This window comes from Protopterus annectens, chromosome 1.part0 (genome assembly GCF_019279795.1).
Source record: "Protopterus annectens isolate FY-2018-M chromosome 1.part0, PAN1.0, whole genome shotgun sequence".
In the NCBI taxonomy this organism is placed as follows: domain Eukaryota; kingdom Metazoa; phylum Chordata; order Ceratodontiformes; family Protopteridae; genus Protopterus; species Protopterus annectens.
In genome coordinates this window covers 671,990,375-672,014,740 of record NC_056725.1, presented here as the reverse complement: position 1 = coordinate 672,014,740, position 24,366 = coordinate 671,990,375, and positions in this window count along the sequence as shown.

Sequence of the window (24,366 nt, the reverse complement as noted above, 5' to 3'; positions counted from 1 at the left end):
GATAGATTATGCAATGTCACTCTTTTTCTATGTGCACCAACAGCACCCACCAAAATTTGCAGGGACAATACCTGCAGTAGGTTAAGAAGAATATTTGACTTCTCCTTTGACCAGTTTATGGCATGACCTGGGCATTAACAGATTGCATATTATGTCTTCCAGGTTCAGATTAGAGTGAAACACCTCTAACATCTACATACAGACAGTGAATCAGGTTAGTGGTTGATTGGCTTTGTAATTTCAGGCTACATGTCCTTCCACTGGTATCTGTGTCTGTATAAATTTTAAATGTTTCTTCTTCAGGTACTTGGTCTAGATCAACTGCAGCACTAACTCTGCAGCCACATGGTAAGAATGCATATTATATCTGCAATGCAAAATTATATTCCTATCACAGGTCACATTAACCACATCATTGTGTAATTCTTAACAGAGTCACTAGCAGAAGCAATCACATGCACTACTACAGCACAGCAGGCTGATGTTCACAGCAGAATGCCTGTGGTCGATGATGTCCTAACTCTCATTCTCATGATGCAACCTCAGGAGAGTGGTACCCAGTCACAAAGTGTACTACCAGGGCTATTTACTCCACAGCAGGTGGATAATTCTATAGGCAGTGGCACAAGCTCTCACACTTAACATAATATGGAAAAGATATTAGAACAGGGTGCAGAAACACCATGTAGCTCAACACCTGTTTCTTGTGCACTGCCTAAACTTCTTAATGAAGAGATACCCCTTTCTGAAGTAGTAGCACCCACAGAGGTTGCCAGACAAAGATATCTTCCACAATTACATCCAAAGACAAACATACTCTTGTCTGCCCATCAGCAGACGTGTCACAACAAAGCTCAGGCCAGGCTACTGTCATGGAAAGTCAAGCAGAGATAGAGTGCTACACAATACACATGAGGAAATTCATGAGTACATAGAACTGGTATAGGGCAAGGACAATGCCATGATGATCTTCATGTACAGCATGTCTGCACACACAGCATGTATGCCAGACTCCATCCACACACTAGAAAGAACTTACCACAAGCACATTGCAAACTCAGCCGGATGTGGAGAAGGGAGTATCTGCAAGCATGGTGGATGACTAGGATGTATACTGCATGCATCCCAAGAAAGCACTGAGGGCATTCATGTAGATTTACAGAAGATGAAGAAGGACATCAGGCCTCTTCAGACTTCCACAACATGTGGTAGACGTTCTCTGTCAAGATCTAGGTCCTGCAGCACTAATAAATCAATACCGACAGGTTCTTCTGCATCCTGTAAATTCCATCATTGGAGTAACTCAGCATCAGGTTTATATGCTCACACTTGCTCACAATCGCTGGGAACATCTCTTCATTGTCTTTGGAAAATGTATACAACAACTTACAAATATAAATAACATTTTAAATATCATTAATACAGAATTTACTCTTTGGGAAGTTACTTTGCAGACATGACGTACATGAATTCACATTACATGTGCATTGCAGGTGAAATGCCGCAGTTACTATTTCTACCTGAAAAGAGTAACAAAGACAACAAGAGAAAAAACACACTAAAGAGAGTGAGATAGAACAATAGCAGCAATGATACATTTCATGATAGAAAGTAACATATGTGTCCCTTAGAAAGTAAATACAACTTCAGTATCACAACAGTGAACTACTCAGAGTATATGTTATCTAATATTGCCTGTTCCACTATGTGGATTGAGAAATAAGTACAGTTAAGAACATCAGAATAGTTTGCACTTACCAAGGAGGTGACCATATGGAATTCTTCCATGCTGGAAAAGGCAATACTATGAATCTGTGTGCCAAATGTGAGAATCAAGGGCACTACCAGGATGCTGAACCACCACATTCATAATGCACCCTCATATATTGCACCACCACATTCATAATGCACCCTCATATATTGCACCACCACATTCATAATGCACCCTCATGCATTGCACTACCACATTCAGAATCACCCTCATGGATCATGCACTGCTTAGCAGCTGAGATAATGGTAACCCTTCCTGTTATCATACTGCGCCCACTGTGATGCAGCCCTGATGGGAACATGGGTACAATGTATTGCACCAAGCAATTCAGGAAAGCATGCCATTCTGTAGAATGCACATATGGTACAGGCTTGGTCTTGGAATGGCATTGGGAAATGTGCTCATCCACATGTGCTGCAGTATCCTCATGGCAGAAGTCTGAAAGATACCCGGTATGTACCAGTCTGTCTCTGAACGGTCCCCATGGCAAGTATAATGAGGGCTATACATAACTTGATATGCAGTGGTATAGGAAGACCAAACATTCCACAAGTTCCTCTGCAAAGCTCATACGAATTATCCTTTCTCCATTCCTTCTTCTCTTGAACCAATGAGCAACACTTCATGCACCAGGTACTAGCATGATCAAACAAGCAACTCAAAGTAGAGAACAGTCAGACCTGCAGTGAAATGAATGTCTTCACAGATTGCAAAGTAGTTATAAAGGGCTTGGCACAGATATGCATCAAAAAATGACTATGAATTACAAAATGCAGGAAAAGAGACTCATTTACATAATGAAGTTAGAGATTTTGCACACATTTCTCATTTTCATTATCCCTTTCTTGTTCAGCTTCTAACTGTACTACTTTGGAATAGCTTACATCACTGAATTGCATCTAGCCTGCTCTTTTGAGCAGCCCACACACATTCCTGCTGTGCTTTAGGGTAAGGACCATGAATATTGCCCTTTGTATTTGCTCATTTAATCAAAAAGAAGAACAGTCTATCATGGTTAAAAACATACACTTTAATAAAAACAAAAAATAAAAACATAATAAAATACAGATAGGTGCTTTCAGGTTAAAACCCTTTCTTCAGATCAATAAAAAAGATGCACAGTTGCCTCCTATTTAAGTACACACATAACCAATCAGTGACAAAAATTAATTAAAACAAGTCAATGATACTCAGCATATTCTGTTGCTCAGGTGGTCGAGTAAATCATTAAGAATGAATCAAGATAATCTTCAGTACATTATAGCCAATGAGAAAATATAAAATGCATAAAGTGTGAATGGCCCTTAAATGATGTTGTATTGCCAATCAAAATAAAAAGGAAAAGGAGTTCAATCAATCAATGATCGGAGTTAAATCGCATTCATCTGAAAACAATTCTAAAAACGTACTATCGGCCTAACATTCAACAACGAATGATTGTAGACCAATCAAAATCATACTCTGTTCTCAAATAACCAATGGACAATGTATCATAGATGGAATCTTATACGTTAAATGAACTATCTTTGGCCAGAAAGAAATTAACTATCTTTCAGTGTACATTGCAGACAAAGTAAAAAAGATATTTCATTGTATGATTACTCTTGATAAGATGTTTTTCTAAAGCAGTTTCTGTGTAATTATTATCCATTAAGATATATAGAATAATTCTAGCTTGTTTAAAATATGTTCAAAGTATGTTTCCTCTTCTCAGTCCATATTCAGTCTGGCAACACTGAAAACTGATATCTTTCTTACGCAACTAATAAGTAATGTAACATCAATATTATATTAGAATCAATTGAGTGGAAATTCGCACATGCGTTCATTCATGATGAATCCAAAAATATATATTTTAGTCATTCTAAATTCTTAACTGCTCAATTTGGAAATGCAGAGTCAAAGACATCGTATTTATCAGATGCATTATTAGTGGACCTACCAATATAATATGATACACCTTCTTGCTGTTCTATACAGATTCAAAGGTCAACGATGCCAACAATACATTACTAGACTTTATATGTCCAATGAATAGCTTTGAACTAATTGAAATAATAATCTGTGCTTTAACAACCAATAAGAAATATAGCTTGAAAGAAATATTACTGGTTGAACACACCACTATTCACCATTCAAAGAATAAGGCATTGACTAATAATCACTGCCAGTGAAACATCAAAGACATCATATTTACCAAATACTTTATTATTGGACATTTTAATACTGTGAGACACATCTCCTTGCTCTTCTGTATAAATTCAGAAGTCAACGATACCGATAATAGATTATCACATATTATTCTTATAACAGATGGCTTTAGAGTAATCAAAATGATGCTCTGTGCTTAGATAACCAATAGAAAGTATAACTGAGAATAAATCTTACTGGTTGAACACACTGCCGTTTACCAATCAAAGAGTGAAGGGATGGTTAATGGTCACTACGGGCAAAACAGAGGATATATTTCTTTACACATTTATTAATCTAGTGAATTCTTTGTTAAAAATAATCTGATTCTTTGAGTCATCAAATGAAAATATTGGGTCAAGAGCATTATATTAATTTGATAGACTACTGTATGACAGATCAATATTAAACAAAAAGCCTCATTCCCTTTGTGTCGATATCCAAAGATCAACGGTGTCAAAAATACAACATTACAACCTGATGCATTGTGTTACTCCCTCTCAAGCATCTCAAGTAATTTAAGGTAAACAAAATATCGTAGACAATCAAATATAGATTGCCACTCATGTTCATTTAAGATGAAGCAAAAATATATATGTGTTATTCATCTTTTGATTATAAGTGGAAAATCTAAGTAGCAATTAGCCAATTTAAAAATACAATGTCAGGAACTTCATATTGAACAAATGCACTAATGTTGGACCTAACAATGTTATGCAACATGCCTTCTTGCTTACCTATATAAATATAGAAGTCAGCAGTGCCAAATATGTATTTTACCAGATTATATGCATCCTGCAAGTGGCTCTAGACCAATCAAAATAATTTTCTGTGCTGAAACAGCCAATGGGAGATATAGCTTGGAAGAAACTTTAATGGTTGAACATACTGCTGTTCACTAATCAAAAAGTAAAATATGTATTGATGATCACTAAAGGCAAAGCAAAGAAAATATTTCTTTGTACTTTGATTAATATCAATGGCAAAGTAAACTTTGTTTTTTCTAATAATCATTTATTCCAGAACTCCCAGTATATATGAAACAATCCTGGTTCACAGAGGGGCACACTCACAGAGCAGAGGACATAAGAGAAGAAAAATACCTATGGGACTATACAAGAGAACTGTGAAGTGAATAATCTAGTGATTATTTTGTCTAATTTTACATTAATGAAAGAACATTTGTCCCTGCTCAACAAAGGTCTATACTACATTCCTGCTGCTCCATCAAAACTAAGTGATGTCATTCTAAATCTCAAATTATTTGGTAGGAATATAATGTTAAAGCATGCATTGGTAATTTTGAGTATCCCTGCACCAACATTGCAAGGAAACCTAGACATATATACCTCAGTTCAACCTTACAGTTGAAACTTGGAAGGCTGAGGAAAAAAAGTGCTTAGAAATCTGCAGAAGAGTAGAAATACAATGTTGTGAACAGTGGATGAAGGAGGAGCTATTGTTTTAATGGACACTATGGACTATACCAGAAAAATCTTTCATATGTAGGGGATGTAGACATATACAAGAGTATAAACAAATTTGAAGCAAATAAGCTGATTCAGCATATACAAGATACCTTATATAATATGCACCTGAACAGGAAGATCACACAGGATTGTATGACTATCTCTTAGTTCTAGCTCCAATGATCCCTAGCATAAGTGGTCTTTCGAAGATTCACAAAAATATTTATATGCAACAAAAATTGAAAACTGCATTGTGTAATGTGCCCTCTATTTTGAAAGATACTCAGCATTTTTTGAATTCTCTCTATGAATATACAAGTAAACATGGTGATAGAATGAAACATGTGTTTGTTCATTTTGAATTACTATAGTATTGGTTCTTTAAGAACTTTATTGCACAGAAGAAGTGCCTATAGCAATGAGATAATTATGCAGATATATATGCACCTGGAATTAATACTTGAGAACAATATATTTGTGTTTAATGAAACCATTTATTGGCAGAAGTGGGAAGTAGCCATGGGTATCCGTCATGTGCTAATAGTTATGTCAACCTTGTTTTGGCTAGATGGGAAGAAATGTTTGTGCTCAATGATAATCCATTCTCCACCTACATTAACTATAACAAATTCTTCCTGGATGATGTATTTTTTGTTGTGGGGAGGTACAAAGGTCCAACTTAAAGACTTCATCACATATTTGGAAGTAAGTTCATCATTCCTCAGGTTTACCATGAAGGCATCTGATTCTAAGATAGATTTCTTAGATGTTATGTTATATGTTGGAGAAGATGGTCATCTAAACACTAGTATGTTTCACAAAGATTGTTGAAAGAACAACTAGTTATTTTGGAAAAGCATGCATCCAGGATATATTTATTCAAATATCCTGAAAGGACAATTGTTAAGAACATCTCAATTATGCATGCAAGATGACACTTTTTTGAAGCCCCACACAGAACTTGTCACATGGTTTCAAAATGAGAGGATACAAAGAGGGTGAGATTAACAAATCAGTGGCTGAAGTCATGCACCAAAGGAATACCAGAGGAAGACCCCACTTCTCTAAGAAGGAACAACCATCATCAAACAATGTAACAACTCAAGAACACATGAATCATTGAACAAGCGTAGTGCTGCCCTACTACCATGAGAAAACTGGAAGATACACACTTCCAATCAAGCAATTAAAGATATTGTAGAATAGAAATCATCATTTTGTTTCAAGAATAATGAGAATCTTAAACAACACTTTTGTTATGACAATAAATGAACCAACAGTAGTAGTTCTGATAGAGATGGAACCTTTCCATGCCATGGATGCAAAGTATGTAGGCATATTTGTGATCAAAATATGTTTATACCTCCAACTTTAAAGAAAGCTTATTCCCTGTATCTCTATGCTGACTGTAAAACCAAAAACGTTGTCGACCTTGCAACTTGCACACTATGTGATAGTTTCTATATTGGCAAGAAAAACAGACAACATAAACACAGGATCCTTAAACACAATTGGGACATTCATGTGGGAGACAATAAGAATGTCTTACTGAAACAAATGGTCTCCAATCAAAGACATAGGGCCAGATTCAGGAAGCCTCCGTGTAAGAGTTATAACTCTTACACGGTGGCTACAGTTAAACAGTGTGATGTCAGCATGTCATGCATATGCATGAGGTGCATGAGGCATGCTGAATCACACAGTAACTCTTACACGGTCCATGTAAGACAGTAGGGAGCGTGTCCGTAGGCTAAGCCCTGCAAGTGGACACGCCCCCGGACGTCTAGAATGGCTGAAAGTAAACAGCCACGAGAGAGGCCATGGAAATGTGAATAAACACACTACACAACACTTGCCCCCACAGACCAGCAATGTAAAAAGTGAACAGATGTTATAAAATGAAAATAAAAACTGTTTTATTTTTTTTAAACCCCGTAAATGTTTGCCACTGTGTGCGCTCGTGTGCGCGGGTGTGCTACTAGCGCAACTGCAGTTAGCAGTCAGTGGAAAAGGATATAAGAACTAAATATGCAAAGTAAGCCAAGAAGTAATAGCATAGCAGTCGAGTTGTCGGCTTAAGAGTAGGCAGGCAAGGTTCGAGTCCACACAACAACCTTTTTTTTTTTTTGTAAATAAGCACTAAAAAGGCTCCTGACAGTATTGTACAAATGTAAAAGTATTTCCTTTTGTAAAATGGAATGAAATGGAGCATATATTTCCAAGTAATACAATAATAAAATATTTAGAAATGTACTGATAGTTAAGCTGCTGTGAGACAGAGTGCCCGTAGCTGAGTAGTGTTTCTAAGGCTGCAAATTGCTTGCCCATAGCTAAGCACCGGTTTAACAGGCTCAAACTGTGTGCAAGTAGCTGTGCTTAGCTGAACATGTGTGTTTCCAGCCAATTAAGGTTTATCCCAGCGCACACCGTTTGCGAGGAGCTGCGTGCCGTGCCCACGAGCTAACCGCCAGTGCGCATGTGTGAGCTCCGCGCAAACGAGCGCAGACCTGGTTTTAAGTGCTTAAAAGTGCTTTTGGCATGTTTGATTGACAGGTCCTCAACTCATTTCTAGACAGACATGAAAATTAAAAATTAGTGGTCAGATTCAAATCCAGGATACCATGCACGAGAGTCAAGGTACTAAACCACTAAGCCATGACAGCAGTACTTAGAAATGCAGAAATAGCATATATATAGGATATAATCCAGAATGGAGCATGATAAAGCATTTTCTGTGAAGTAGATACAATTCCAAAATGGCCAATCATAGAAATGTGCAGGAAAATCGGCATATATAAGCCCCATAGGTGGGAATACACAGCAGAAACGATTGTAGAATAGACCTGCAGGCAGAATGAGTGGAGTAGGGGAGGGACGTTGCTTTCGAGCACAGCGGTGGGGTGTTGAGGAGTCCAGATACATGGTCTGGCTCCTAGTTCACCATCATGAGGCCCAACTCATGCAGGGCCAGGTCTCATGTGGAGCGTACAGGGCGGAGGCATGGGACCAGTTGGCTCATGATCTCACTAGTGCTACTGGGATTCCACATACTGGTGAGCAGGTCCGTCACCACCATGTGGACCTGAAGCGATGTAAACAAGATCAGTTGACCCAATGGATCCAGGAGGCCCGGGATATGCCCAACGCCCCACTACTGAGTAAGTTACATTTTACTTATGTATGTAAGGAATTCAACTAGCTGATACCATGGAGATGTGTAGTCCAATATTACTCATTTTGTATTACAGCTGCAGGTGTCCACTCTATGAATCGACGGGCACATGACCGCAGGCTGGTGCGGCTGTGCCACCATGCAGGTTAGTAACCCTACCTAGTACTTGTAAATAAATATTATAGTGTAGCACATAGCAGAACACTGCAGTGTATTGATTAAAAGTAATAGAATGTGCAAGCAACAAGTGAAAGTCTGCAGGTATGGCTGCAACAAGTTCATCAGTATGCAAGTGAAACTGGAAATATAATTGATAGAAATAAATAGTTCTGTAATACAGATGTCCCACCATTAATTAAATGTAGTATAACCTGCAGTAGTCTCAAGAGTACAGCTTCAGAATCTGAGGTAATCACATGTGAGATATATCCCCTGTTGAAATGCTGAATCATGACAGAAGTGAGGCTGCTAGAAAGTGTTGGAATCACCACAGGTCTAATATGTGAACAAAGCCTAGAAGTACCAACCTGAACTGTGAAATTGCAGGATGTGTGAGAGTGACAGAAAGGGTCATGTATCAATGAATAAAGTAGTAATAACTCCTGAATATATAGGTGTCATTGTGGTTCTACAGAACTAAATGCATATGGGAATTAAAACTTAACATCCCAAACTGATGTCAGTGTGTCTGGATCTGGAATGTTCATGCCAAAATCTGTATATGGTGATGACAGTCAACAATTTGCAGATAGAATGAATGATTGTCTGACATACTAAACATCCATAGTTGTCCCCTGCTCTGTCATCAAAGTGTAGCAGGATGATGTATCTGATCAAATTCAAAATAACTAGGATAGTGATGTATCTGTAACAGGTCTAGCATGACAGTCAATTAAAAATCATTTTGAAACTATCACCCACAAGTTAATTGTGTTCCTATTACAAATGTATATCAATGTATAATTTATGAATGTGTCATCATTTTCTTTCTCCACCCCACCCTATAATTGCAAATTAAAACACTCACTAAATATTGGTATGTGAACATTTCATTAACCATGGACATTTGTCCAGTTTCAAAAATATATGCATGTCTGTTGTTGCATGTGCCCTGCTCATACCTGCAAACCTGATGGCCTGTTGCCATTAATCAACCCTGCATGTTGTTTGATTGTGTATTTCCGTTCAAATAATGCATGTGATATTGATATGCCCATTGTTCAATGGTGTTAATATCTGGGTGTTTGTTTAATGGGAATACCAATGCATGCTGTTACAACTAATTTGAATGGAATAATATGCCACTAACCCAAACTAACATAACATACTCACAAACCTAGAACGCTTGGGAAGGCATGTCCCAGCGGACCCACCTCTCCCACCTCAGCTGGCGACTGCACCTGGCACTAGTGCCCAGGCTGGACCCTCCTCCGGTGGCCCTGTGCCACCTTCAGGTGGTAGCGCTGCAGGGGATGGGGCCCGTCCCCCCTCTGCAAGCGTGGCCGGAGGAGCTTGTCCACTCACCCTCCAAGGTGTCTGGTCTGTGGTGTGAAGGGAGATCCAAGACTCTGTTCTTGGGCCCCTACGCCAGCTCGATGCCCGGGTGGCACAGCTTACGGGCATGCCCGTTGTCCCGCCTGCACAGCTCCCAGCACAGCCCCATCCTGGGCTGTGAAGGAACAGTGGCAACTGCCTATGGGTGGGGATATCAGTTCCACTGTTGCCATCTGTGGGCTCATGTGCCCTGGATATCCCAACCTCCATCCCCGTCAATTGTGTAACCCCCCCACTTGTGTCATACACCGCCCCTGTATGCGTCTTGTCTGTCTTTTCTGTTAACCTACCCAACCTACCTCCCCAGCTATACCGACTACCTCACCTGACATGCCACTCTCACCTGATAAAAAAAAGGGTACTCTGTACCCACAAAAAAAATACGCCCCATACATAGCTGTCCATGTTGCACACATGTCCGCTGGACATCGAAACTGTTAATTACAATTGGCTGTACAACAGGTATTAATGTTGTCCGGACACCTCTCTCAGGGGTGGAAGGTTCCAAATGTCACACCAAATTGCATACAAATGCACAGCTGTTGCTGAGAAAGACATGGGCAGCTATGGGCCTCACCTACATCCTTCCTGCAAATTCCAAGCTTGTTTCCCTACTGTTTTACCCTCTATGTGACCCCTTTTTCACCATTTTCCTGTCACCCCTTTTTCTTTTCTTTCAAAGAAAATAGCGCGGGTGTGCGCTTGTGTGCGGAGCTAAACGCCAGTCTTGTCGTGAGCTCCGCGCAAATGAGCGCAGACCTGGTTTTAAGTGCTTAAAAGTGCCTTTGGCACTTTTGATTGACAGGTCCTGTACTCATTACGAAAAAAAAATAAATTCCCACTGTCAGTCTCGAAGCCAGGACCTCTGTAACACTAGTCTGTATGACCTACCACTAAGCCATGAATCTCATACAAGAATATAGTGCTAAAATAAATATAACATGTAATAGTAGGAATCAATATAAAGGCAATATAGGATGTGTACTACCCAAAGCATGTCAGGTAGATGTTTAATGCCTGAATTACTGGATTCCCATACTAGTTTAGTGTTAACAGAAACAACCCTGCTAATTGTTAGCTTGTACATAATAATGTAAGGTAATGTACATATATGAAAGCATGTATATGTACACATACATATCTATATATATATATCTATATATATATATATATATATATATATATATATATATATATATATATTAATACATATGAAATATAGTGGTAGGTGTCAGTATCCATACACACTCACTACAGGAAACAGTGAAGATAAATGCAGCAACCAGAATCTGCAACACAGCCTGACTCCTGTGAGACCTACTAACCCCTTTAACTGCTTAAAGGTGCCTCCAGCACTTTGATTGATAGGCCCTGTACTCAATTTGAAAGCAAAATATAAGCATACTAGTAGGCCCTACCACAAGACCATTGTAACACTAGTCTGTATGACCTACCACTAAGCCATGACTCTCATACAGGAATATAGTGCTAAAATAAGTAGAACATGTAATAGTAGGAATGAAGATAAAGGCAATATAGGATGTGTACTACCCAAAGCATGTCAGGCAGACATTTACTGTCCCAATTACTGGATTCCCATACTAGTTTAGTGTTAACAGAAACAGCCCTGCTAATTGTTAGCTTGTACCCAATAATGTCAGCTAATGTACATATATGAAAGTATGTATATGTACATATATATATATATATATATATATATATATATATATATATATATATATATATATATATATATATATATATATATCAATACATATGAAATATAGTTGTAGGTGTCAGTATGCATACACACTCACTACAGGGAACAGGTGAGAGAAATGCAGCAACCTGAATTTACAACACAGCATGAAGCATGACAGACGTACTAACCGTCACACTCACAGAACACTGTCGACAGCATACCAGCATGGTCCACGCCCTTACAATCTGAAAGGGCAACGCCTATCTCACATACCCTTTTATATCACTGTCCTGACATCACAGTGAGACATGCAAGCAGTACAGAACTGGCTGCATGCAATTAGCAAATGCTGCCTTACAATTGGTGCAGAGGCCATCACATGGACCTATGCAGATACCTACAAAAGCATCCATTACTCACACTCCACACATGCAATACATTCATTGCACAAAACCGACAGAGAAAGAGAGAGAGAGAGAGAGACAGAGAGAGAAAAAAAAAAAGAAATAAAGACAGCCAGCAACAAAACCAGCAGCAGCAGCAGCAAACAGCAAGTAGCACCACTGACACAGCAACAGCTGACACAAACACATGTAATGCAAAGTAGCAGGTTAATACTGTGTTTACTGTGAAACCTCCAAATGTATCATAGTTCACTATCTATAGGTATGTCCATGAGATAGGTTGTGTGTACATAGTCCTGATATATATACACATGTAATATTGCTGTACGTGTCGTCCATACTTAAAACTTCCATAGCTTAGAACACAAGGCCGGTTATGCATATGATGCAGTAGTTCCCAGGGTCAGTAGAGGTTCCTCCTCATCGGTGTGGGACCACTGTGTATGTATGGCACTGTTCAGGTACATATCCTGTAGTATGGCCAGAGTTTAATATCAGTCTGTAATGTGGTGCTATGTCCTCTAGTGGTGAACGTATCACACATCCAGGGATACCATTTTGTAACAGTGATGCTGTGTGTTCTGCAATGTTGAGGGTGGCCCTCACCTGGACATATGAGATGATAGGGAGGTTACAGTCATCTGTGATAACTAATTCCACTTGTGTAGGAGAATGGGGGGGTACCTGCACCTACACTGTCTGCAACAACGTTGCCAATATCTGTGCATTTGGTGAATGTGAAGCATCTTACCACTGCTGACCACAGATGCCTTGCCTTCATGTGAATCTGCCCTGTGCTGCAGTAGCCTCCCGCTATTGTTATACAATGTGCCTGTATCTGCAGTCTACTGGACAGGATAAATAAGTGGTGTGCATACGGTCTGGGTTAGATATGTGTGTGCACATTATATGCACTATGTGGGATGTCTGTGGTAAGCTTTTGCAAAGGGGCCAGCAGTGTGTGTTGTGGCTTCCACTGTCCCAGTGGGCTGCATGGATAGCATCACAGTTCTAACTAGTGAATAACTGTGTAATTACATACATACATAGCAAGGTATTGTACTGTGCTTGTGGTGTTGTTGGGATATGTATATCCAGGCTGAGTAATGTGTGTCCACATCACAGGGTTTAATGGCAACACACATACAGTATGTAGGGATGAACACCCAGAGTGTTTCAGACTTGTTGCCTGTGCAGAAATATCTGGCCATTACCTGTGCATCCCCCACAACACACACACACATGCAACATATGGCGGAAGTACTATAGCAGTACACATAGGTTCATAGGTTCATACTAGGCTATTTGCCCTAGTGCATTGATAAGCCTAGTAGAATGTGTTTGTCTTTTGCCACCCAATTAAAATTCATGTTGCTATGCCCTTTTCCGAGGTTAGTATACTGTGCCTCTGTCTAACAGTGACATAGACGTGATACCCGGGGTACAACTATGATCTCCAGCCACTCATCCAGATTCCTATGGAAGAGAGTCAATGAGGGACTCTGCCTAACCTGTACTGTGAGTTCATTACAAAGTGAAGGGAGCCTCTGGGTTAGGAATATGTCCCTTCAGCATGTCCTATTTATGTCAGTGCTAAGGTTCAGGTCTCCTGAGTGTGTGGCTGTATGGGAGTTTGATTTCCTGAGGTGCAGCATGTCCATTACTTCTGGGTTGGACATGGTTGTATATGGCAGGCACAGATTGCCTCTGAACAGGCAGTATGCCACTGAGTCCAGCTAGATTTTCTTTAACTGGGCAGCATATGGCATCTGTTTGAGCCCTTTGATCCTCTTGATGAGGTACTGTTGGGGTTTTTCCAGTTGCTGTAGGTGTCTGGTTAGGTACATCCCAAAAGGGGCATTGTACTCAATTATAGGCCTGATGATGGATGAGCTGGATGGATGGATGCTCCACAACCAGATGTCCATGGGCCAGGGCGATGGTGTGCGTTTGCGACGTCGACGTGGCCATATGCCGGCAACAGCACCAGCTGGCAGTGGCCGTGGACGACAACAGGCCCACTCTCACACCTCAAGTGCCAGCACCAGCACCAGCAATGCTGAGTCAGTGCTGTCATCAGGACGCCCCAGGAGACCACGTGCATGTGGCTCTGGACAGTCCCAACAGGGAACTGTGTCCAGTCAACACCCCCCCGCTTCGATGACAGTACCCAGTCTGGGTTAGTACCGGATACGGTCCGTAGCACCCCTGCCTGGCACAGGTACCATGTCCATGCCCACAGACACTGATCTTGACGACCTGACAGGTGCAGTCTGTGGCTGTCCACAAAACCCTGTACATGGCAGCCATTATGTGGGACTGTGTGCGTGCTTACACACATGCAGAAATGTAACACCTAGGGCAAACACATACACACACACACACTGCACCAACACTGGTCCACCCTGTACTGCTGCCCCTCACAAACACACATACACACACATGTCAATTGGTGGTACCAGTGGCTGGCTTGGGCATACCTAGCCCACACCCTGTGCATATGATGACACTGTGTCACCTCCTGCATACTACAACATCAGTGCAGGAAAAGGTAAACACATTGCTGATGCACAGGGTGACTACATAGATGTGTATAAGTAGTAACATGTTGGTAACTGTTCACTGTTCCACTATGATTGTGTGTATATCCCAGCATTCCTGCTACAGTAACTGTATGAATGTCCTGAATTGTTATCCGCACCCATACTACTTACCAAAGTGTACCAGCTGCACACCATCACATGCTACCATTGACTATGGGAATGTGCATCATGTGCTGTTATGTAGATTCAGCTATATGTATCTGTTCTTGCCCAAAAAGAACGATATAAACTAATACCTAAAAGGTCCAAGGAGTCCAAGCACCCGGGTGTCGGGTAATGCCACAGCAAACTCACTGACAATAATTCAATAACTAGTAAACATTAACATTAATACTTTATTATTTTTAAGCATATATATTTGTTGTGAAGTTTATTTTAAATTAATTTATTTTAATATAATATTAGTATAGGATTAATTAAATTTAACATCATTGTTTAATTGAATTTTACTAGTTAATTGGGGTGTGACTTGTATATTTAAACCAAGGCAACAACTGCAATGTGTATTCTGAAGAAGTTCGTCATATCGGACGAAACCCGGGTTAATTCGTTTTTGTGCTGCTGTTGTGTGTGTTACTTGAAGAATAAATTATCCATTATTGCTGTAACTTCATTCATTCTTCTACAGCGTGGAATTATTGTCAGTGAGTTTGCTGTGGCATTACCCGACACCCGAGTGCTTGGACTCCTTGGACCTTTTAGGTATATGTATCTGTTCTGTCACACATGCATTTACACACACCCTGCTACCCCCACACATGCACACGCTCACCTGCCATTTCCATTATTTATTACCCTACATGAGTAGCTGTCGATACATGACAGGTACACATTTAAAAAGTGCACTATGTGGATCACTACCGATTTCCTCCTCTCTACCTGTACTCACAGGGTGCAGGCAACCTCATTAGTTTAAAAGTGTAATGTGCATCAGGTACTGTGGTACCCTGATTGCCACATCAAACATGTTTTCCATACGGAAATGCACACACAGAAACATCCCACATCCACACACTTGCCACATTCAGGCTTCAAAACACTATCTAGGTATATTCTGGTACATGTGCGTGTTACAGTAGCATGCAGCACTATACTGAGTACTGGCAGTTGTCTGTTGTCATGTTGTTTGTATAGGGTGCTGCCAACATTACTGTTTGTTAAGGGAAATGTGCACCCTGCAGTGCATAGCCCCATTTGGCAAAAGCCACATCCCACCCCCAGCATTGTGCACACACACTAACCCCACCCACACTAAAACACATACTTTCCATTTGAAAGATTCAAACCCCTACCTAACTATGTTATGACACTAGAAACAGACACATTAGCAGAGTGTGCTATTTGCATTAGTGGGAGAATTCCTTTCTAATGCTGTACTTAGAGGGTGCTGACATCATCTGTGTTTAGCAAGAGGGATGTGCACCCTGTAGTGTGTTCTCCCAGTTGGCAAAAGGCACTTTTCTCTCACAGCATTATGCACACACACAAACACACATACATTCCCTTTGCAGGATTCAAACCCCTACCTAACTACGTTATGACACTAGAAAAAGACACATTAGCAGAGCGCGCTATACGAATGACTAGAGAACTTTAATTCAGGTAATATAGTTATAGAGTGCTGACATCATCAGTGTTTCAAAAGGGGAATCTGCATCCTGTAGTGTACTGTCACAGTTGCTAATAGGGGCATTTCCCACACACACATCGATGTGTTTGAGGTTTGCATATGTGGGGGATCCAGTACTCCAGTGTGATTAGTATATGGTTCGATTGCAACAATGAGGGATATACTTCAAGTGGTGAGCATTTAGTACTCATGTTTGTGATGATCAGGTCTAGTATCTTTGCCCCTCTTGTGGGAATGTTGACTACCTGTTCCATAGCTAAAGAGTTTCTGAACTATGGGAACCCTAGAGCTTGGGTATTGTGGCTTGAGTAATGTTCACAGTCTATGTCTGGGTAGTTGATGTCACCCAGTATGATGGTGTATGCAGAGAAATCTATACGCTCTTGTGTCATCATGAAGGCTGTGTGGGATTCCTGAGTTTGAGAGGGTGATGTAAGAGCTCCTCTGTGTCTCTTTCCATGTGGTCCAGGGAGGTACGTCTCAGGTTGTTCACACCAGCATGGACAATGACTGACTCATACTTGTACTTGCTGTGGAGTGACCTGAGTGCTTGTGTTATGTGGCACATTCTATCACCCGACAGGTAGCCTAATGTGACCTTCACCTTGCTCTGTGTGGAGGGCGGGACATCAGTCAACAACTCATGTCAAGCATGTTCACACTCCTCATAAATGATGTGGAAACCTTCAAAGCCCCCAGGCCTGTTGAAAATATGGACCAGACTGCAGATACCTGTATAAAGGCATTCTATGGACACATTCAGGAATGCATGGATCATGCAATCCCAAATGAAAGCAAGACCCAATCCTCCAAAGGCAGACGTCCTGTGTGCTGGACACCAGCCATAAACAAACTATACAATAGAAGGATGATGCTACTACATGATACAACAAACTCCCAAAATGTGAAGGCATCACTGATGAGTATTAGAAGACAACTACAGACACTCATAAGATTGTCTAAGGCCATCTTTGAGAGAAGATTCCACAAGACACTGAGGATAATCACAGGCTTTCTGTAGTTATGTTAGGAACCTGGGCGGTAATACCCAGATATGCTCAGAGGTAGTCCAAGATGTCACACGAAATACCAAACACACAGACATTGCCATCATCCTAGTGGACAGGTTCACTGCTACCTTCTCCCCCCCTCCACACCAAAAGGGCAAATATTTCTCCCAGCAGAGTGCTGCCCCCCTGACATCTCAGATGCTCAGGTAAGAGCTGCCCTCTCCAAAGCAATAAACACTGCATCAATGGGACCAGACAGTGTCCCAGGCTGTGTCCTACATGAACCCCAAGAAGAGCTACACCCAGACATAACAATACTGTTCAATCCCAGCCTTACTACATGATATGTGGCCAAGGAGTGGCGTACAGCAACAGTGGTCCCTCTACATTCAGGTGGTGCCTTAATGGATCCTGGACACTATTCGCCCCATACGTCTGAATAGCTTGGTCTGCAAAGCTATGGCAAGGATCATCATGAACCTCATAAATATAGATATTGGGGACCTACAGACATGTCACCATACACAGTTTGGCTTTGTTAATGGCAGATCCTGCCTCTCAAACCTGTTTGCTTTCTTTGAAACAGTCACCAAGGCCACTGTCAAGGGGAAGGTGGTCTACACAGCCTACCTGGACCTTGCATAAGCCTTTGATACAATACCCCACTTGTGCATTCTAGGGAAGCTCACCAGTGTACATGTTAACCCCTATGTCACTACAGATATTGCACAGTGGCTCAAGGGCAGAACACACATGGTTAGAATTGCTGGAGCCATGTCAGCCTCCAAACCAGTTACAAGTGGTGTCCCACAAGGCTCAGCCCTGGGATCTGTCTTGTTCAGTATATATTTATCAGAGGTACAGGCCAACATGGGAGTACTGTGGCTGAGCAAGTCGCAGATGACTGCAAACCGGACGCCATAATCAACTCTCCAGCTAACACACGCATCCTCCAAAAGGGCCTCTTGGAAACACGACTTGTGCCACAGCCATGGCCTCAAGCTGAATGCCAAAAAGTGTATAGTCATCCCCTTTGTCAAAAACAAAGTGACCACAAAGTACCGCATATGTGTTAATCCATTAAGTGCAGACGAAGGAATTATGGACCTTGGGGTACACAGGTTGATAGCATTCTCTCATTTGACAACAACATGGCCAAAGTGGTTAGGAAAACATTTTATATGGGCCACATCATCATGAAGGGATTCACATGTAGATCAGGGGAGGACATTGTGCCTCTTTACTCATCCCTCATCATGCCCATTATTGACTACAATGCCCCTGTCGGCATGCACCTTACCAGACACCTGCAGCAACTGGAAAGACCACAAAAGTACCTCAACAAGAGGATCAAAGGGCTCAAACAGATGCCACATACTGACTGGTTAAAGAAACAGCAGCTCTACTCAGTGGCATACTGCCTCTTCATAGGCAATCTGTGCCTGACATATAAAGCCATGTCAAACCCTGACTTAATGGCCATGCTGCACCTCAGAATATCCAGATCCCATCAGGCTACATGCTGGAAAGACTTGAACCTCAGGAGTGATATACATAGGACATTTTGGAGGGACACATTCATAACTCAGAGGCTCCCTTCATTCTGGAATATTATCCCAGTAGAGGTTAGGCAGAGTCACTCAGTGACTATCTTCAAGAGGGATATTAATGACTGGATGTGACATTGTAGGTTTACCCTTGGTATCACTTATGTGTCACTGTTGGACAGAGGCACAGTATACTAACCTTGGAAAAGGGCATAGCAAGATAGATTTACAATGCATGGTGAAAGCCACACACATTCTGGCTAGGTGTATACATGCCCTAGGGCAGATAGCCTAGTATGAACCTATGGACCTATGTATCTTGTTCACCATTCGCCCTATGTGCTGTTAATCACCAATGCAATCTCAATACTATGGTAGCATGTGCAAAGGTCAGTTGTCAGTCACCTGTATGGTGCAGTTGTGGAATATGTGAGTCATGTAGTAATGTCACAGCTGCCACATGTACACAGTCAACCCTATCCCCTACCCATGGATGTACAACACATGTATGAGATGGAAACACATGGCCACACTGTGGACTAAGTACTCTGAACCCAGTACTGGCATAACCTGTCAGGTGGCATGAAATACTACAGTGACTGCAATACCAGTCTGATGTGGACCTACACTGACAGCAATACAAGCACGGAAACACACCGGGCCATTCGTGGAGCCTGAGGATAGCATCCTGCCTGAGTGGCAGACACCTCTGCAGCTGGCACACAGGCATACGTTAGGCCTGAACACAGCACGCATAACACATAGCAGACAAATCCTGTGTGCCAAACAAGCACACTCTGTACAGCTATACAACTCTACTGCTGCGGTTGTGTTAGGTACTTTCATTGTCCAGTACAGTGAGGTCATGCTCACCAGGCTGGACAAGGTGAAGGTCACAGTGATATGCTCATGGGGCACTATGGTCCACCACATAACACAAGCATACAGGTCAGTCAGATGCATGGACACATATGACTCAGTCATTGTCCATGCCACTACAGCTGATGTGTGATGTCCCTCACTGGGATACATGATAGGGAACATGGAAGGGCTCACTGAGCAAGTGACACAGGCTGGTAGAACCCTGACCTTGGTTGGCATCAGACCCTCACCAGGAATGCTGACATATTACTGAATGCTAATGAATTACTGTAGCTACAACACCCTAGCTGAACTGTTCTTAGCATGCGGTCACTGCATTGCTATGGAACAACGTCTTACAACTCCCACAACGGGTGAAAACATGCAGCACCTGTTCATCAACAACATGTAGACTATATGCCCCAGACCAGGTGTGTATCCCTCACTACTAGGTTGATAGCATCTACATCTCACACTGTATATACACATCCCACATGCAGCACCTGCACAGAAGACCACAGTCATACTGTTACCCTGTGCAGATACCATGTATTCACATGTGGCAGGCATCACACATGGTAACTATTGAAGGTCACAGGTACATATGTGTATTTGGCACACACATACATCATGTGAGCATTTCCATAACTGGTTTAATCGATGTCATGCATTATTGTGAGAAACAACCCGCACACATGGGCATTCTGTGTGAGCAAAACACACGTGACATGTCTGGAATCAAAAGCCATAAATAATTGTGATATCGTTTAGAAAGGGGTATGTGCATCCTGTAGTGTGTTTTCCCAGTTGCCAAAAGGGATGTTTTTTTCATACACACTTACCTCCCTTTACACACACAGTTGCCACTTGCTGGATTCAAACCCCTACCTCACCACGTTATGACACTAGAGACTGACGCATTAGCGGAGTGTGCTATTCACATTCCTGAGAGACTTCTTTTCCCCTGATATACTTATAGGGTGCTGACATCATCGGTGTTTAGAAAGGGGAATGGGCATCCTGTGGTGTGTTTACACAGTTGTCAAAAGGGATGTCCCTTTCATACACACTTACCCCCTTCATACACACTTGCTGGATTTAAACCCCTACCTAACCATGTTATGACACTAAAGACGGACGTATTAGCAGAGTGTGCTATTCGCATTACTGGGAGATTTCTTTTCCCCTGATATACTTATAGGGTGCTGACATCATCGGTGTTTAGAAAGGGGAATGGGCATCCTGTGGTGTGTTTTCACAGTTGCCAAAAGGGATGTTCTTTTCATACACACTTACCCCCCTTCATACACACTTGCTGGATTCAAAACCCTACCTAATTATGTTATAACACTAGAGATGGACGCATTAGTGAAGCACGCTATTCGCGTTACTGGGAGATTTCTTTTCCCCTGATATACTTATAGGGTGCTGACATCATCGGTGTTTAGAAAGGGGAATGGGCATCCTGTGGTGTGTTTTCACAGTTGCCAAAAGGGATGTTACTTTCATACACACACACTTACCCCCCTACGTACACATTTGCTAATTGCTGGATTCAAACCCCTATCTAAGTATGTTATGATGCTAGAGATGGACGCATTAGCAGAGTGCGCTATTCACATTACTGGGAGATTTCTTTTCCCCTGATATACTTATAGGATGCTGACATCATCAGTGTTTAGAAAGGGGAATGGGCATCCTGTGGTGTGTTTTCACAGTTGCCAAAAGGGATGTTCCTTTCATACACACTCACTCCCCTTCATACATACTTGCCGGATTCAAATCCCTACCTAACTATATTATGACACTAGAGACGGACGCATTAGCGGAGCGCGCTATTCGCATTACTGAGAGATTTCTTTTCCCCTGATATACTTATAGGGTGCTGACATCATCGGTGTTTAGAAAGGGGAATGGGCATCCTGTGGTGTGTTTTCACAGTTGCCAAAAGGGATGTTCCTTTCATACACACACACACACATACCCCACTTCATACACACTTGCCACTTACTGGATTCAAATCCCTACCGAACTACGTTATGACACTAGAGATGGACGCATTAGCAGAGTGCGCTATTCGGATTGCGGGGGGATTTTTTTTCTCCTGATATACTTATAGGGTGCTGACATCATCAGTGTTTAGGAAGGGGAATGAGCATCCTGTGGTGTGTTTTCCCAGTTGCTAAGAGGAACATTTGGACTAAGTGTGTGAGCATGCCCAGTTCAGCCTTCCTAAGGCATGTTGGGTGAAAGATGTCTCATTTATCAAAGTGTGTGAGCATGCCCAGCGTGAGCTTTCCATATGTTGAACTCTGCAGCCCATCACTTTTGTGGATGAGTGTGACCTTCAAGAAATATCTCCAGTTTATGGTTGTGTGTTCTGTGCCATGTTGTGTAGTCACTGTCCAAATGCTTTTTGTGTGAACACAACAGGGATTATACTGTGCCTGCAGGTTTTGCATGGGATACTTTGCATACAATTGTCAACATCCATTCATACTGACCTAACACTGTAGTACTGTATAGTGTAGTGGTTCAGTACTTTCACTGTGGTGGACAGTATTCTGGGCTTTAGTCCTATCACTGCTTTACATTTCCATAGTGTGCACAACAGCCTGGTTAGGGTCCAGTTGTGCACATCTGCACAAAGGCGGTGCCTCTACGGACCCTGGTAATTACCGCCCCATAAGCTTAGCAAGTCTAGTCTGCAAAGCTATGGAGAGGATCATAATGGAGCTCATAAACAATGATATAGGGGACATGCAGACATTGGACCCATCCCAGTTTGGCTTGGTCAATGGCAGATCATGCCTTTTGAACTTGGTCGACTTCTTCAAAACAGTCACTAAGGCCATTGATGAGGGAAAGGCAGTCCATACAGCCTACCTTGACCTTGCAAAGGCTTTCAACACAATACCCCACTCGGGTATTGTAGAAAAACCTACCAACTTAAATGTAAACCCATATGTCACAAGATGGGTTGCAAACTGGCTTAAAGACAGGACCCACAGGGTTAGAGTTGCTGGTGCTATGTCAGACTCCAAGCCAGTCACAAGTGGTGTCCCACAGGGCTCAGTCCTTGGCCCCCTATTGTTCGTCATCTACTTCTCAGAAGTACAGGCCAACATGGGAGGACTTTGGCTGACAAGGTTTGCAGATGACTGCAAACTGGGCGCCATAGTGGACAGTGCATCAGACACAGATATCCTTCAGAAGGGACTCACGGGAAGTGATAGCTGGTGCCAGAGCCATGGCCTGAAGTTAAATGCCAAAACATGTATAGTCATACCCTTCGGGAAAAGCAAGGTAACCCCAAGCTACCATATAGGTGACAATCCTCTAAGCACAGAGGAGGTTATCATGGACCTGGGGACCCAGGTTGACAGTGGCCTTTCTTCTGACACTCACATTGCTAAAGTGGCTAGAAAGACCTTCTACATTGCCCACCTGATCAGGAAGGGATTCACATCCAAATCTAGTGAGGTCATTGTTCCCCTGTACTCTTCACTTATCAGACCAATGATCGAGTACAATGCCCCATTCTGGATGTATCTCACCCGACATCTGCAGCAATTGGAGAGACCCCAAAAGTCCCACACCAAAAGGATAAAGGGACTCCAACATCTGTCATATGCTGCCAGATTGAAGACACTCCAGCTCTATTCAGTCACATACCGTCTGCTCAGAGGTGACATGTGCCTGACATGCAAGGCCATGTCCAACCAGGAAGTAATGGACATGCTCCACCTCAAAATCGCCAAATCCACCAGAACCACTAGGGCAAGTGACTTAAACCTTAGCAGGGATATAAGTAGGACATGTTGGAGGGATAGATTTATCACTCAGAGACTCCCTATGCTGTGGAATACAATCCCGGTCCATGTGAGGCAGAGCACCTCGCTGGCTCTGTTCAAGGGGAATCTTGACCTGTGGATGGGAGATCATAGGTTTTCCCCAGGGATCGTCTCTGTGTCACTGCTGGACAGAGGGATGACAAACTAATGTGCACAGTATTGTTTACATATAAGGGGTGGCGTACGCCACAAAACTCTGGGATAGGCTTATAACTGCCTTAGGGCAGATAGCCTAGTATAAACCTATGAACCTATGAACCTATCTGACCATGTTGCATTATGTTCAGATATGAACTACTTACAACAGCCTCATCCAACATCAGTAGTGTATTCCACAACATAGGTGTACATTGGCAAACACTACCAATGTGCCCTAGGCCATTTCTAATGCTAGTCAGAGAGTGTGTTTGTCCTTTGAAACATTGTAAGTGTAGTTTGCCATGACATATGTCTTGTTTAGTATACTGTGCCTCTGTCTACCTGTGACATAACATTGATACCCAGGGTAAACCTACCATCTCCCATCCACTCATTAAGATTCCTGTTGAGGTGAATCAATGAGTGACTCTATGGATAACCTGTACTGGTAGTTTACTCAT